This window comes from Ambystoma mexicanum, chromosome 1q, assembly GCF_040938575.1.
Source record: "Ambystoma mexicanum isolate Mex_15411 chromosome 1q, UKY_AmexF1_1, whole genome shotgun sequence".
NCBI classification, from domain to species: domain Eukaryota; kingdom Metazoa; phylum Chordata; class Amphibia; order Caudata; family Ambystomatidae; genus Ambystoma; species Ambystoma mexicanum.
Window position 1 is genome coordinate 85,700,208 of NC_090922.1, and position 15,982 is coordinate 85,716,189.

Consider the following 15,982-nt stretch of genomic DNA (forward strand, 5'->3'; position numbering starts at 1 on the left):
CTAGTGGACGTTGGACCCAGAGGTGATATATGGGGTATCACCACACCACCTTCATTGTGTCCACACACAAAGGTAGGGGGCAGACACAGAGACCCCCACACACTTCAACCCCAAAGACCAGCTGGGAAAAGTGGTCTCCCATGATCCCATTGAGAACCACCATAACAATAGTTCTAGTGAGCCAATTAACTTCACTATACAGACCCAAAAACCCAAAAACCCTAAGTACAAATGAGAGGCACATCCTATAAGGGAACAAAGTTGCAGCATCCAGAGTTTTCCAACGAGTGTTATGATAAAATGATTCCCTCTGTACTGCTGTTAAGGGAATCGCTCAAAGAAGTTCTTTGAACTTCCAGAGTTTGTTGCACTCCCCCATTCTGATTGAGAAACCGATCAAAAGAAGGTAAACTCATGCAGTGTTCACCACTCAAGGAAGAAAACAAACAAACAAACTATTGTGATGAATCCTGCAAAGTCATCACTAAACCCCAGCCTAAAGTCTCCTCCCATGGGGCCACAGGAAGGCAGCCGCTACCTGATCCTAAACCTGAGGGTGGTATCATGAGGGAGGACCACATGGGAGGAGACAGCTGTCAAGGGGAAGTGGTGACTCCTTTCAAAGAGACGTAGTATTTATCTTCTTATGATGATGAGATCCACAAATATTTGATGGCATGCTGTCATTGTACAAGTCCCTGCTATGTAAACACCCAACAAACATGTTGTGAAAAGGCATCTAATATATTTTTATTTATTTATTTATTGTGGGACATAGTTTTAACCAGTAAAACTTTAAACACATCCATCAATAGACAAAAACATTAAAAACTGTTTCAGACAAAGATTATACACTTAAACTCTAAAAAGGATGTTAAAACAGGTCTTTACAAAATTCATCATTACAATTACAAAACACTCACTAAATAAGTTAAAACAGATCTTTTACAACATTAATCGCCGCAATCACAAGTTGCTTGTTAGGTTCTGAGAGCAAGGTCCACCACAAATAATCAGAAGTAAAAACAGGCCTATTTCTGAAATATTATTCAAACATTGCTTTGCGACAGGCAGAAAGTGCAGTGCAGTCAATAATTACCTGTTTTAGAGTTTTCTTTGACATCATACAATAGCGGCAAGAGTGGTCCACATTAGGATATCTGGTATGCGGCCACAAAACATCCTTTGTAAGAAAGAGATTTAGCTTCAAACGTAGCCAGAAGTCACTAGATTTCTTTGCAGGGTGTTCAGTCAAACATTTCTGTACTGAATTATATGGTTTTATGTCATACATAAAATGATCAAAGATTTTCTATGTTTTTGAACAAGATCTATTAACAATCGAATCTCTTCCGTAGATTTTTTTTTTTACCTTCTGCGGGGTATATTCCAAGTCACCCAATGATGCATTATTAAATTCTAGAATTTTAACAGAACGAATGATCCATTGAGTTAAAGAAGCACAGGTGCCTTGTGTTACAGAAGTGTTTAGATTTTCAAACAAAGTGACCACTGGGGGAAACAGAATACATCTTAGCAACTGCAAATCTGCACCAAGAGACCATAGGCTGTAGAGAAACCAAACCCAACATATGCTGCAATGTGGCTAAAGGCATACTCAGAGGGAGTGAGAGAGCATGCTTTCAGATAGTTGCTTCTACTTTCGCCCACAGTATGTTCTCCTCCCCTACCTCAGCCCCATATATCAGCCTGGGGACCAATATTTGTTTGTACATTTTAATCATTGGGGCTAATGAAAACTAGCCATACTTTTTATCAAACATTCTGAGCTGGGATGCCCCAGAGATAGCTTTAATTCCACAGCCTAGTTAACCACACGCACTGATGTCTTATCTTTAAACACTATCCCCAATTATTTAAATTCAGACACCGTCTCCATTATTTGCCCATCCATACACTGAATTTATGGTTCTTTAGTATCGTGCATGGGGTTCACAGAATAGCTCTGAGTCCAAATAATCGAACCAATTCAGGAAGATGGCATAGGTTGCTCTTTTATTAACAATGATCTAAAACAGGGAGGTTACAACAGACATCAACGGACGTTCTCTCAGTTCTTGACAAATTTCCCATAAAAACATCCTTATATGCACAAAAATACATCATACTACGTGGAAAATAAGAAAAACCTATGAGGGATTGTGATAGGTTAAATGGCAACATCTAAGTATACTTTCTATACGGACTGAGATTGTGATTGGCTGTCTACTGTCAGGTGGACAACGTATGCCTACCTCTAAAAACATGTAATCTTCAACACCGTTAAGTACATGGTATATCATTGGCTCTCAAACTATAAGGCCCTTCCTTATATGGCCCTCTACAATTGGTTGGCAAACTCGTGCCATGTCTGGAACATTCTATTCCCTTAGCAGCATGTAAACTCATACCCAGGTGCCTGGAGGTGAACTTGACTTTACCTCCCCACCCAATTAGCTCAACATCTCTCTTCACCAATGCCTTCTGCCATACATATTGTCTTTGAACTTGGCCTTGTAAAGTATACTTGTCTGTGAGAATGTATGGGAGTACATGCTTTCACTATCATTGTTCTAAGACTCCAAGCTCCCAAGCCAACTCTATTTCCATCCTCAGCTCACGTGACAAGAGACCATGATTCGGGTTTATTCTGCAGCATTTAAATGTCTTAAAGAATAAAACTTGGCACTCTTGGTTTTCTTTCTTTGCCCCACAATAAGGGATGATTCATCCTTCTAATGTTTATTGTTTCAATGAATAGATAACCGACCTTGGCTACTTCTGTTTTAATGCCAGGCCAGACAGCCTCGTCAGGCCCTTCCACAATCTCAGTTTATTCTTGCGGCGACTCCATTTTCAGCCTTTCCTCTCCATGGATTTCAGCTTACTAAAATTCATGACACTGATGTCCAGCTTTTATACAACGGCGGCTTCGCCTGCAGTCTATTCACTATGTATAGCCAGCTTCTATGATCACTTAGTCTACTTGCGTTTCAGCGTCTGTACAATTATTGAACAATTGCATTTGTGTAGCATTTTGCATGCGTGCAATCTTTTTTTCTGCATATGAAAGTTTGTTCAGTTCTTAACTTTGTCATCAGTTCTGTAAAATCCATATATTCTCTTCAGCCAGTATTCTCAGTGCATCACGCTCGTCTCTTGTGACGTCACTAGCTTTTCATTCACTCTTTTTCATATTCCTTCAGGGAGTTCCTCCCTCAGATTGTCGTCTCTTCCGTGATACATTCGATAGTTTTTTCTCAGAGGACACCTTTTCTCAAAAACTTGCTGTGGAATTTGCACAACTGCTGGTTTCAAACATGGTGCAGTTTCCGACTTCCAACACATAGGAGGCAGGGGCAGTGAAAATTTCTGCAGATGCATGCAGCTGCTCCTCTACATTGCCACCTCTGGTCAAGTCCTCGACCACCTCTTCAATGGTTTCCACATCTTAGTATCTTCTTTTGAAGAAGTGCTTCTTCGGAGAGCAAATCTTCATCAGCCCCCCGTAGGGTGCCGGCTGATTTAACATGTTCGTCTACACTCCAGGTCATGTGGTTGCACTGTCCATTCAGATTAAAATAAACCCATTGTCCCACGTACATCTTGTGATTCTTGGGATATAGGAACTTTGTTCCTTCAGGTGCTACAATGCTAGCCTCGATGTATTTTCTGACCTCTTTATCTGTCGATTCCTTGTGTCCAAACCCTAATTTGGTATCCATCATGATCTTCATTCCTACTGCCTTCTTTGCTGTCTTCTTACATTGTGCAATTATTATCCAGATCACACAAAATCCAAACATCACCATGACCAATATTGCTCCAAAGATCTTAAATATGTTTGCCAACCACTGCGGAATCCATGAGAATATGGAGGCAAACCAAATGTCATCTGTAATGTCCTCAGTCTCGTCTTCCATGTTGTTATGCAAGTTTGTTAACAACATTATGGTCTCTGTCAGGTTCCCATTCTTGTCATCATGAGAAGGTGTGAATGTGCAACATGAAGGCCCAATTTTGGTGCAAACTCCTCCTTCCATCACTGTGATCATGTCAAGGACATATCTATGTTGCAGGGTCATTGGTCGTATGGCCCTCAGCTCTTCTTTGATAGGATTGAATCCCTTTATGGTGATATTGCTCGCTGCAGGAGCTCCCATCTTGTGATCTGCAACCACTTGGCATTGGCCATCATTTGGATCCCAGGCATGAAGATAGTCACCAAGATTGAAGATTGAAGCAGTCTTCCTGAACAACCTGTGTACATAAGGAATGGCATCATATGCTTCTATCGATTTGGATGAGAAGTAATTCTATCTCTTGGTCCGATTGAGAAACTAATTTGATCTCCTCTTTCTCAAATGGTCATCTGCTTTTGGAAATTCTCCAATGTTTAGGTCACTGTGAGGAATCACTAATGCTGTAACATGAATGAGCACCAAGGAGCAGTTCCTCCCCAATCCTTGGGCAACTTCATGTAGGCTCTAGACCCACAAGCCCAATATCAATCCATCAGGACGGTTGTCCCTGCTCCCATCCTAGAAACATAAAACTGTAGTTCTACAGTCCTTGTTGTCTCCCACATGCTTCTTTCAATATCCTCAGAAGCACAATTTTGCATTAGCCAACGGGATTACAGTCATGGGACCATGATTAATCTTCTACCCATGTCAGCAGTTAGGCATGCTTAGCTCATGACTGCAAACATCCATCATTTACTCTCTGTACCTCTTTTACATACTCTGGCTGCAGTAGATGAACTGCACAGGACATCATCCTTTCTTCCCATCACTTCTTGAATTTCACTTGTCCATAACAGCTGTTTCTGTCACATCAGGACAATTCATTTTCTTCATTTCTTCAATGACCATCTGTACTGTTGCAGGATACAAAAGCATCTTGCTCTTCTATCCAGGTTCCTTTTCCATCTGTGTAGTCTTATTGTAGTCATCTTGGTATGGAAACAACCATTTCGATCTGCATCGCGAAGTGGCCCAATTTCCTTGAAATTTTCCTCTGGTCATGCATGCTGCAAGATGGCTGAGGCACCTAGCATCATGTTCTGGAACTTCTCTGGCAATGAAGGTTCACACTGTATTCATGGCATAGGGCATGAGAGAGCAGATGTAGCAACTCTCCTTATATGTTCTTTCTCCCACCTTTCTCATGTGCTGATACCACATGTTGTTCCCCAAATGTGCTGCATTATTTATCCCCTCACTATCTTCCTCTGCATTTCTCCTGTGTCTCCTAAAAGTTGTGTAACACTCATGAAGCAAATCAAAAGTAGATCTCATAGTGGGGAGAGCCATAGGGACCTCTCCCTCAACAGAAGTACCAACATGATAGAGAGTGTGAAAGATGGGGAAGAGAAAGACAAAGAGAACTATCATACAAGCATATATTAAGCATAGGCGTCCTCCTTTCGCACCATCTAACTACTCATAACTACTCATGCACTTGTTCTTCGCCTTGAATCATGCCATTTTCCTCTTTAATCATTTCTAATACAATCATCAAAACTCTTTTATACTTGTAACTGCAAAATCCGCTCGATAATGGCAATAAGGAACCTCCTTATCACTGGGCCATTTTTAGGATCCTGTAATAAAGTGCAAACATCATTGTTTCTTCTCACAAGAGCAGGGTAAGCTTGAAGTATAAACACAAAGGGCCTCATCACGACTTGGGTGTTACTGCCAGCGGTATTACCGCCGGCGGTATTAGCCCTACCACTGAACTCCCCGGCGCTAATAGCATCGGATCACGAGTTCGGCGGTAATGTTAATCCCCATTCCCCATTGAGCCCATTCGGGAATGCCCCATTCCCCATTGGGCTCAATGGGGAATTTTCGCGCTCTTACCACTGTCGGATTTCCCGCCGGCGGTAATAGCGCGAATTTTCAGCGGATTTCCCCCCAGCTCAGAGCTGGGGCGAAATCCGCCAAAGTCCTGATTTGGCGGACCCTTAAATCCGGCGGTAATAGCGCGACTGCTGGATTTAAGGGTTACCGCCAAAGTCGTGATGAGGCCCATAGACAGAAGGCAAATGTCGATGAACGTCACTATTGGTAAGCACCATATAATTAACTGCTTGGAACAGGTATTCTCCATGAAATGAATCTGGATACTGATCTCTTTTCCAATTTCTAATCAAGAACTGATGTTTAGACATAACTCTAATGCTTCAATTTGTATTTCTAAAGTTCATTTTCAGCCTTCTGATTATGTCTATGTGCTCCCTCTCTCCCATCTTCCCCCACCGCTGCTCCAGCCTATTCCACCATTTTATTCTATACTACTACCGTACCCTTTACTCATAAATGTTAACTATTCAACCGATTGCAACGTGACATTTGTCCCTATATGATACTCCATGTGTTCTACAGCCATCAATCCCTGCACTATATACCAATCCTCATGCCACCTTCTAGTAAAATTCTTGATTAGGAATAGGTCTCCAATATATAACTTAGGTGCCAATAGTAGTTGAATTGTGTTGGTTGTTGAACTGACTTCTTCTGTGTTCTGCGACCAACACCCCTTGCGCTTGACTTGATCTGAAATGAGAGAGATGCTAGAGGTCATACATGTCAAATAGTCATGCAATTCATCACCTAACATTTTAGCTACACTCTGGGCATCACTTCTACTCCTAGATGGAGGTGTACGGGCATTCTCATATGCCGCCCTGTCACTAGTTCATGAGGGGTGAGGTGATGGTCTGATCCTGGCTGGTTCTGAAGGGCATATAAGGCTAAAGTTAGGCAACATAGCCATCCCTTCGTCAAAGTCATTTTAATCTTGGCAGTCCTTTCTTTAAGAAGGCTGTTGAGTCTATCACATATCTAGTTCGCTTGCGGGTGAAAAGCACAAGAAAACTTATGTTTAATGATCAATAAAAGCCCTATCTGTTCATATAGCTCATTAACAAAATGTGGCCCATAGTTAGATCTCAGCACTTCACACACACCCCATCTCGGAAAGACTGCACACTAAAATCTTTGCTGTGCAAGTGGCATCAGGGTGTGTACATGGACCTGCCTCGATCCACCTAGAAAAGGGACACCCCAACACTAATAGATACCTGTATCTATTACACGCTTGCAGCATATCGACATAATCAATATGTAAATGCTGAAACGGACCAATCGGTCAAGGTATTACTCCTCTAATCGTTCTCAGAGTATGCCCAGCAGTAAACCTTTGACACAAGATGCAATTCACCATAAATAATGCAACGTGTTTCAACAAATCGGAATGATCCAGTCTTCCGCAATCGTAGTAGCAAGACTTTCCCTAGTTACATGTGCTGGGTAATGCAACTGTTCAAGCGTGACCTTTAATAACGTCACTAGCTTCTCTTTCACTCTTTTTCACATTCCTTCAGGGAGTTCCTCCCTCAGATTGTCATTTCTTCGGGGATACATTCAATAGGGATTTGTCAGAGGATACCTTTTCTCAAACAATCGCAGAGGAATTGGCACAACTGCTGGTGTCAAACATGGCGCAGTCTCCGGGCAGGGGGGTCGGGATTGGTTAATATCCAGTTTACCAGAGCCCTCCGCCCAATGTTCCAAAGCATGCAATAAGAATCTCGAAACAATCTTATATGAAGCGTCCAAAAGGTCAGCTCTATTTCCCTTTTATAAAATCACCACAACTATTGCTTCCTTCCAAGTAGGAGGGAACTGATGACTCCCCAAGATATTACGGAAAAACAACAGCAAAACCTCTGCCCATATCTGTGGAACTGATTTCAGAGTAAGATTAGTTAGCCTGTGAGGGACTGGAGCATTTGATTTTTTCGCCCTCTTAATGGCCCACAAGATCCCCTCAATGTCAATTGCCAAGTCCTCCCATAAAGAACGAGTTACTGACACCACACTATTGGCGAGGATGCTGCCCATTACTGCAACCCAGAACCATACAAGTTGTTAAAATAGGCTTCCCATGTGGCCCCTGAAATGGCTATTCTTGTAAGAATATTTGGACAGATTTACCACGAATAAGTCTCCAGAAATGTGAGAGGTCTCTTGAGCTTGAAGCTGTTAACATACACTCAGCAACCTTGTGATATAGCAGATACCTGTGGCTTTGTAGCCAATTGCTGTATGTTTGAGTTAGTTTCCTTATTGTTATGAATGCACTGGACACCATTTTTTTAGATTGTCTAATATCTTGTCTTAATTGTCTTTTCCTTTGACTCACAACTGTATAAAATGTATGTGTAGGGTCCAGGCATTTGGGATTTTAGGTTAACATCGAGGGAGGAATTAAACCATGGAATATGTTCTGAAATGCGGGACAAAATATGCCATGGGGCATGTAAACAAAAACTCCCTCCATTAACTTGTGTTCTACCCTAATGGTCTGCAACTCTGGGGCACCACAGAATTGCATGATCACTAGGTCTTACTTCAATAAGATCAAGAAGTTGTATTATGGCTCCCACCCAGATAAACTCTACCAATAGCATACACATTTGCGAATGATCACTTCTTAGACTGTGCGTTACCACCAAAACATGAAAGCTAGCCAGCATAGGTCTGAGGTAAACATGTAGTCCAGAGTTAAACTGTGGGTGCCACTTGACCAGGTGTATAATTGGGTGGACTATCCCCCGCAGTATTTCCATTCAATGGTTTTAGGTCGCATTTGTCAGACAAAAAGCGTATCGGAATCCTCCTATCTCTCGGGCTCTGCGAACATTGCAGAGAAAATCCTAAATTATACCTAGTAGCATCCAGACATTCTGAATTAAAGTCGCCCAATATGACAACTCGCCCTTTGTTCAGTGGTAGAAGTGTACAGAAAAAAGTAGCTGAACTGTGGTCTCGGCAGCGGAGAGGGTAGGTGGAAGCATAGTGCAACTTGTGACAAGGCGGCCGGGGCAATGCAATTAAACTTTACACGTGCACAGGGACAGGAATGGACAAATCCTCTGTATAGAATGGTGACCATGGTCATAACAAGTAGGGGAATGGTAAACAGAAAAAAATAACAGTAGCAGAACACTGCTCCCGACTGTTCCCACTCACTTCGATCACTGTCTTTGTTTGATACAGCGTAGGATTCAATGCACTTGGTAATTGCTGACAAAAAGTCAACTAAACATGTCGACACTGGATTATAATATACATTTAACACAATCAGCCATTTCCAAACAGCATCTATACAGTCCTACCAAGTAATCTTCATACATAAAATGTCAGGGCGACTCAAAGACATTTTTTCCACTTTGGAGCCTGAAGACACCCACCAGGAACTGAATAAGCCACCAAAGTGTCTTCCTTTTTGCCCTTTTTGTGTTGGCTCATGTAACACTACAAAACCATCCAGGACCGGGGTATCAAGCATAAATATTTCTTGAAAACAGATCAAATCAGCCCGCCCCAAATGTCACTGCTGCAGCAAAGATGAGGAAACCCAGGGGTGTTCCAAGAAAGCAATCTAAGGGCCTCATTACACGGATGGCGGTAAGGATTTACTGGTACCGGTAAAATACCGTACCGGTAAATCCTTACCGCCTTACTACGAGGTCCCTTTGTGGGTTGGGGAATTTAACGCCTGCTTTTTGCAGGCGTTAAAAACCAACCTGCAAAGGGACCCAGGGAGCTAATTACGGTACCGCAATTTGCGGTACCGTAATTAGCGCCTTCCCCATTCCCATTATGCCCTATGGGGCAAAAATGGGAATGGGGAAAGGAAATGGTGGAAGGGGGAATTACCGCCTCACCAACCTTAGAATGGGGCGATAATTCCCCTTTCCGCCAAGGCGGTGCCGGTATTTTACCGGCATGAACCATGGCGCTAATAGCGCCATGGTTCTCCGCCATCCGTGTAATGAGGCCCTAAGACTTGTATATCATGCAGGCCCTGTTAACCTCCTTTTATGCTGTTCAAGAGAGTCAATCACATGTGCCCAATCATATGATTCTGAGCACTTATCCCGAGGCAATTGCCCTGCAACAGTGGTACAAGTGGTGCCCACTTTGAAGTTAATCACAGGGGTTCACAAGAAATAAGATGAGGAGCAGCGCAGTGAGGCAACAAGCTTTCACAGTCTTCAGAAAGCAAGTAACCCATATTGCACAAACACTTTGACTCAGTCAACACCAATTTCTTAATCAAATGTGAGTAAAAAACCACTCTACCACATTCACACATCTATAGTCCACAAAAAATATTCTGTTAATGTCACTGATGAAAATGACTGCAAAAATTGATTTTTTTAAAACAGTGCCAGAATGTATTGGCGGTTCAAAGGGTATGACTCATTTACTTTGAACATACGTTTGAGTGAGAGATGAACCAACTCCTCCCCCGAGACTGGACTAGGCCCCAAAATGATTCTAACGTATATTCACCAGCTTCCCCTTTTACTTGGAGCTTAAAAGATGACCGCCTTAGGGGCCTTTAAGGGCCCGAAGAATCTGGGCTTCGCGGGCTGGGAGGCACTGCCTGCTCCACAGTTCTACGCCTCTGATCTTCCAAAGTAGTAAAAACAGGAGAAACATCCAACTCAACCTGGGGAATCAAAGCAGTTGGGCAAAAGCAAGGGCCGGTAGGTTTTAACACCACCAAAGTGTGCGCCCCTACTGAACTCTTAAGACCACCACTGACCCTTTCGAAGCTGCCAACTAAACTTGTTGCCGGGGCTACCGGATTGCCAACCTCACCTAAGGTGAAATGACTCCCACGCGCCTCAGAATTGACAGAATAAGTGGAGAGCATTGAGAGATTATACAAGTCTTGTTTAACAGTTTTGTCTTTGGGTTTTATATAGGCTGTGATCAAACCATTAAAATTGTTATCAAGCTTAGATGTTTTAGTACCTTTAGCGTTACTCCTATTGAATGAGGCTTCACCTGCTTCCCTCTTAGATAAAGGCCCCAGCTCTTAGATCCTCAGAGAATTTGACGCTTTTTGATCTTTCTCAAGCAAACCCAAAGAAGCCTGCTTGTCCAGAAACACCACAATCTGTGCCTTAATGGATTGCAGGAACGTCAGGGATTCTTCATAATTCTGTCCTAGCAAGGAGTTTTACTTTTGGAGTTTTTAGCTTTCTTTTTTTCTTTTTGAGACCCTCAGTCAGGGCGAGCAGAGACACCTCGGACACATGCTCTGTCACACTAGGGACACAGAAAAGGGATCACATTAGCGGGGCCTTTCAACTCCCCAGGAACTGACCCAAGATCAGCACCCAATCTGTGAGAAACACACAGGTTTGCTGTCCTCATTGAGTCATTCGACACGTCCCTGGCTGTAGCTAACACCAAGGGCAATGTCTGAGAGGCAGTGGACAGATAATCAGTAACACAAAATGTGTCCCCGTAGCGCTTTACCCCATTTGTATTGCCATAATAAAGCCCTCAATAAAGTTAATGTTGGCCGACAAATCTTTTAGAATTTGGCAGACTTCATGGAATTCATTAAGACTCTGATCATGGCCTCTATCCATTGCATCCAGAATCCTAGAGAGCACAGGAAATAAAAAAGCATCATTTATGGGGTCCTCCTGACACGAGTGATGGGCATAACAGTACTTTGGAGCAAGGGGCAACCTTTCGTGACTGAGCACAGAGACAACATTCTCAAAAGGAGATGAACAGCATGTTGAGTCAGGCCCCAGTTGATTGAAAAACAATTGGGCTTCCACCTGGTTTGGGGAAGGGCTCGAACTTTCACCATGAGACGCAGAGGTTGGCCCCCCCTTCCCTGTGGACTTGTGAAGTACCACCTCATCCATGACACTATGGGGATCCCTAGGATGGAAACCTTAGGATGGAAACCTGAGAAGCAGATATCCGGGACCCAAAGGATAAGCAAACCTGCTTTGCCAGTTCCGACGATATTAGTTGATATATCAGAGACAAAGTTAGAGTCTACACAGTCCAATAAATCTTCACGGTCCACGTAGCTTGGTGAATAAGAGTTTTCAACACAGGCTTCCAGTACGTTATGGTCAGGAAGAATAGGTTTAGAACGGTTTATAGACATAATTTCGAAATCAAAAATTTCGAAAGTCAAAAAGTCGAAAAAAAAATTTCGAAATAAATAATGTCGAATTTATTTTTTATGACGTTTTTTTTCGAAATGTTCCCCCCCAACCCCCCCTTTTTTTTTTGTTTTTACCTATTTTTTTATATAAACTAGAGCCCAAAAAAAAATATCCCAAAAAAAAATAATTTGACATTTTTTTTTTCGACATTTTTGATTCGACTTTTTTGACATTCGAAATTTTGTATTCGATATTATGACTGGACACCGTTTAGAACCAGACACTACCTCTATGTTTAATAACACCCATTTTGTCCTCGGGGTACGTGCCGCTAGGGAGAGCACGGTATGCTCTATCTCAGTTGCTAGGACCATCCCATATCCAGGCTGAGGAATAGATCCCACCAGAATGTCGTTGCACGGCCCCTCCAGCAATTCTACTGTGTGTCCCACAATAGGTTTATGACTATGTAGCCCGTGCATATCAGGGGCCCCAGCAGTGAGACACGTACAACAGGAACTGGATGTAGAGAGAGTACCTTTCCAGCAAGCCCTGAATGCTCACACTGTAAATCCTTCAGGCGCACTACCTGCCTTCTGTAGCTTGGCTGCACCGGTTCACGGGAACACAGAACACACTGCGCACACTGCGCGCTCCGTTTGAAAATGTGTCTTTGAAGACTGCCTCCTGGCAGTAGAAAGAGAAACAAGACTTGTTCGGCCTCTGTCTCTCACGGAACACACTGTGCACACTGCACGCTCCGCTTGAAAATGGATTTTCGAAGACTCTCTCCTGGCAGTAGAAATAGAAACAAGACTTGTTCTGCCTCTGTCTCTCACGGAACACACTGCGCACAGTCATCTAATCAGAATAAGGTGTATACTTTGGGGTTCTGGAATTAAATGCAACGTCCTCTAATTGTCATGATCATGTCTTAAGTATAGGTTCAAAACCCAATGTTAAAACACAAACCTTTTATACCAATCTCCCTAGCTCTGACAATGCTAATTTCACAAAACAAATCAAAATAATTGACCATCAAAACCCCAAAACCTTTATGGACTTCAGGATCAATATTGCCCTTGGTTCTGGGATGAAGAAGAGAGGCCCAGAGTTAGTAAGGATCAACAATGACATTAACCAGACTGTGTGGTCTAGTTGTTATAGACCACAACACCTGAGCGGGATATTTAAACTCAGGAATGAGTTTCAGCTGGAAGAAGGAGGAGAGGCGGACACTGAAGGAGTAGCTGAGTGTCCAATCTGGCCTTGTCGGTTGAGCCCTCCCAAGACCCCTCCTCACCTCTGTCTTCAGATGTGTTCTCCCAGATCACAGATGACTCTCTTTTCTGGGTCTTTTTATCCTCCTTGGCCTTCTTGTCTTTACCCTTCTTGTCCTTCTTATTGTGCAGGTAAGGACGGCTCCCCCGGAGGCCACCTTGGCAAGATCTGGTATCAAAGCCAAAGGGAACCCCAGGGAGCCAGCCTCTAATACAGGAAAAAAGCTTCTTAGCACCAAAAAACCCTGCAGTTGTTCTGATCTCAGAAGGAGTTCTTAAAGTGTCCTGTTTCAGCTCTCGACTGGGACAAGAGCCAGTGTTTGGACAGTAAGGCTTCCAAGGAGTAGATATACTCCAAGTGATGATGAAGAATCACAGATTGGAAATCGGTGACAGTGTGTGGCCGTGGTAAGTAGTCACGTTTAGAAAAGAAACAGAAAGTCTGGAGACTGGTTCTGAGAGGGGTGAAGGTAGACAACTACAGAGATACAGAGGAATAACAGGGGAGTAGGAAGACCGAACACCAGAGCGGCTATAGCGAGTGCGGTTGCACAGAAAAGGAAGAGTCAGAACCGGACTGTCCAGTACAGAAAACAAAGGAAACAAAAAGGCTGCGAGAGCCGGTGAGTGATAGACAAGACGTACCTGGCTGAGAGAAGCCGTGTACAAGCCGAAATGGAGAATCGGAGGAAAAGCGCAGCTGAATGGGAGAAAGAGGAACAGACAGGAGTAATGAGGAGAAAAGCACGGGGTAAAACAGCCCGAAAGCTGGGTACTGAGAGTAATCAGCAATGAAGAAGAACTGCGAGAAAAGCAGCAGCGGGGTACCAGGATAGAGCAGATACAACACGCTGAGCGCAGGCATCGGCAAATTGTATAGAAACGCTGAAATGCGGCGGCGGCCATGTTTGTTGAGTACTAGACCACATCCTCGGTTGGCATTGGGAATGAGCCTGAAACGATGTTGATGAATTGAACTGCAGTTCATTCTCCATCTGTGCCACAACCGCCAGGGCTGCCGCATGACACTGAGGCAGAGGCAGACCAGAATGCTGGGTCAGTCGCAGAAGCAGATAGAAGAACTCCAGCTGATGACGACACAAAATGTGAAGGGCGGTGGCATTGCAGTGGAAGGGTAGTTTAAAGTATGTATCGGGAAGAAAAGCCCAGCCGAGAAGGAGAGGTGCTCCCAATCCAACGAGCAGCTCTTCACTCTGCAGGAGGAGCGCCAAAGCTGTCAGAGTTCTGGGAAGAAGTGCTGCAGATGACAGGAGTTATGTGGGAGCCAACAGGAAAGTGCAAACAAATGAAAGAAGGTCCACCGCAGCACGTGCAAGGGAAAAGGAGATGCCAAAGAAGACCAGTGAGTTGGCCTCAAGCTAAAGGTAACCCAGGTGCACTCTGAATAGAACATGTAGCAGAAACCATCACTTTTGAATGCTGAACAAATAAAGCAATACAAGGGGGCAATTCCCCTTATATGGGACACTGATTGGGGGAAACCTGTAACCTGCATTGCCAAGAGCCAAGAGGCAGTAAAGGAGCATAAAAAAGGCAACAAGGGTGCACATCCTCTTATCTCGGACACTAACTGTGGAAGACCTGTAACCTACATTATCAAGAGTCAAAGAAACTATAAAAAGAGGCAAACATTGTTCAAACCTCTCCACGAAGGATACTGGCGTGGAGAATCTTGGGGCAATGTTTGCCACAAAGCATAATTATAGTTGCAAGAGTTTACATCCTGGCAGACGAGTAAACCAGGAAAGGGACCAATAGTAGTTAGCCCTGGCAGGCGAGTGGACCAGGAAATAAAAGTTTGTTTTTGTGGGAAAGTACTCTAATGAAAAAAAAGTGTCAACAGTATTTCATTTGAAGAACACCTGTGGCATTACCAGAAGTAGTTGCTGGGCTATCCTAACAAAAATATGTTCATTTGAAGAACAAGTGTGGCATTACCAGAAGTAAGTGATACCAATGCTGAAACTGACTGAGATATTCAGCTGAACATGTACATAACTAGTAAATTGTTCATTAAAGATACTTAATAAGATCCTGGTCATTACCTTGGTACAAAATAATTCAATTGGAATATCTTTAACATTATTATAACATACAAAAGTCTTTTGACTGAAATTATGTTTCAGGACAGATAGGTGTGCAGGGGACGGGAGTGTCCATTATGTTTGCACACTTTGTTGGTTTGTGATTTATGCATTGACTTTTGATGCCAGAGTCATAGATGTCTCCCTTGCACCCTCAACATATCTCAAATTCCTCCTAGCTGGGATTTAGTTTCTTCAATCTTAATTGTGATTTTCAATATTGAAACTGAAAGGTGTGCTTAGCCATTTCTAAATTTTTTGCACTATTTGATCCCAATCTTCTTTGGAGTGGCATCACATAGTGGTCAGCACCCACTTAAATACTTACCTATTACTACATTCTCTAACATGAAAATTATTTCCTTTTAAAAAATAAATTAATTATTCACTAAACACATGCAAAAAAACTTAGCATTTAGTGAAGAAGAAGCAACACAGATTCTAAGCCTTATCAAAGACACTGGAAAATCAACTTCAACATCAGAAAATCCAGAATGACTTGTTAATAATCTGGAAAAACTCATCAGAAAATAAATTACTCAGAAATGCATACACATTAGAAGAATACTATAAATCTGAACGAATCCCCC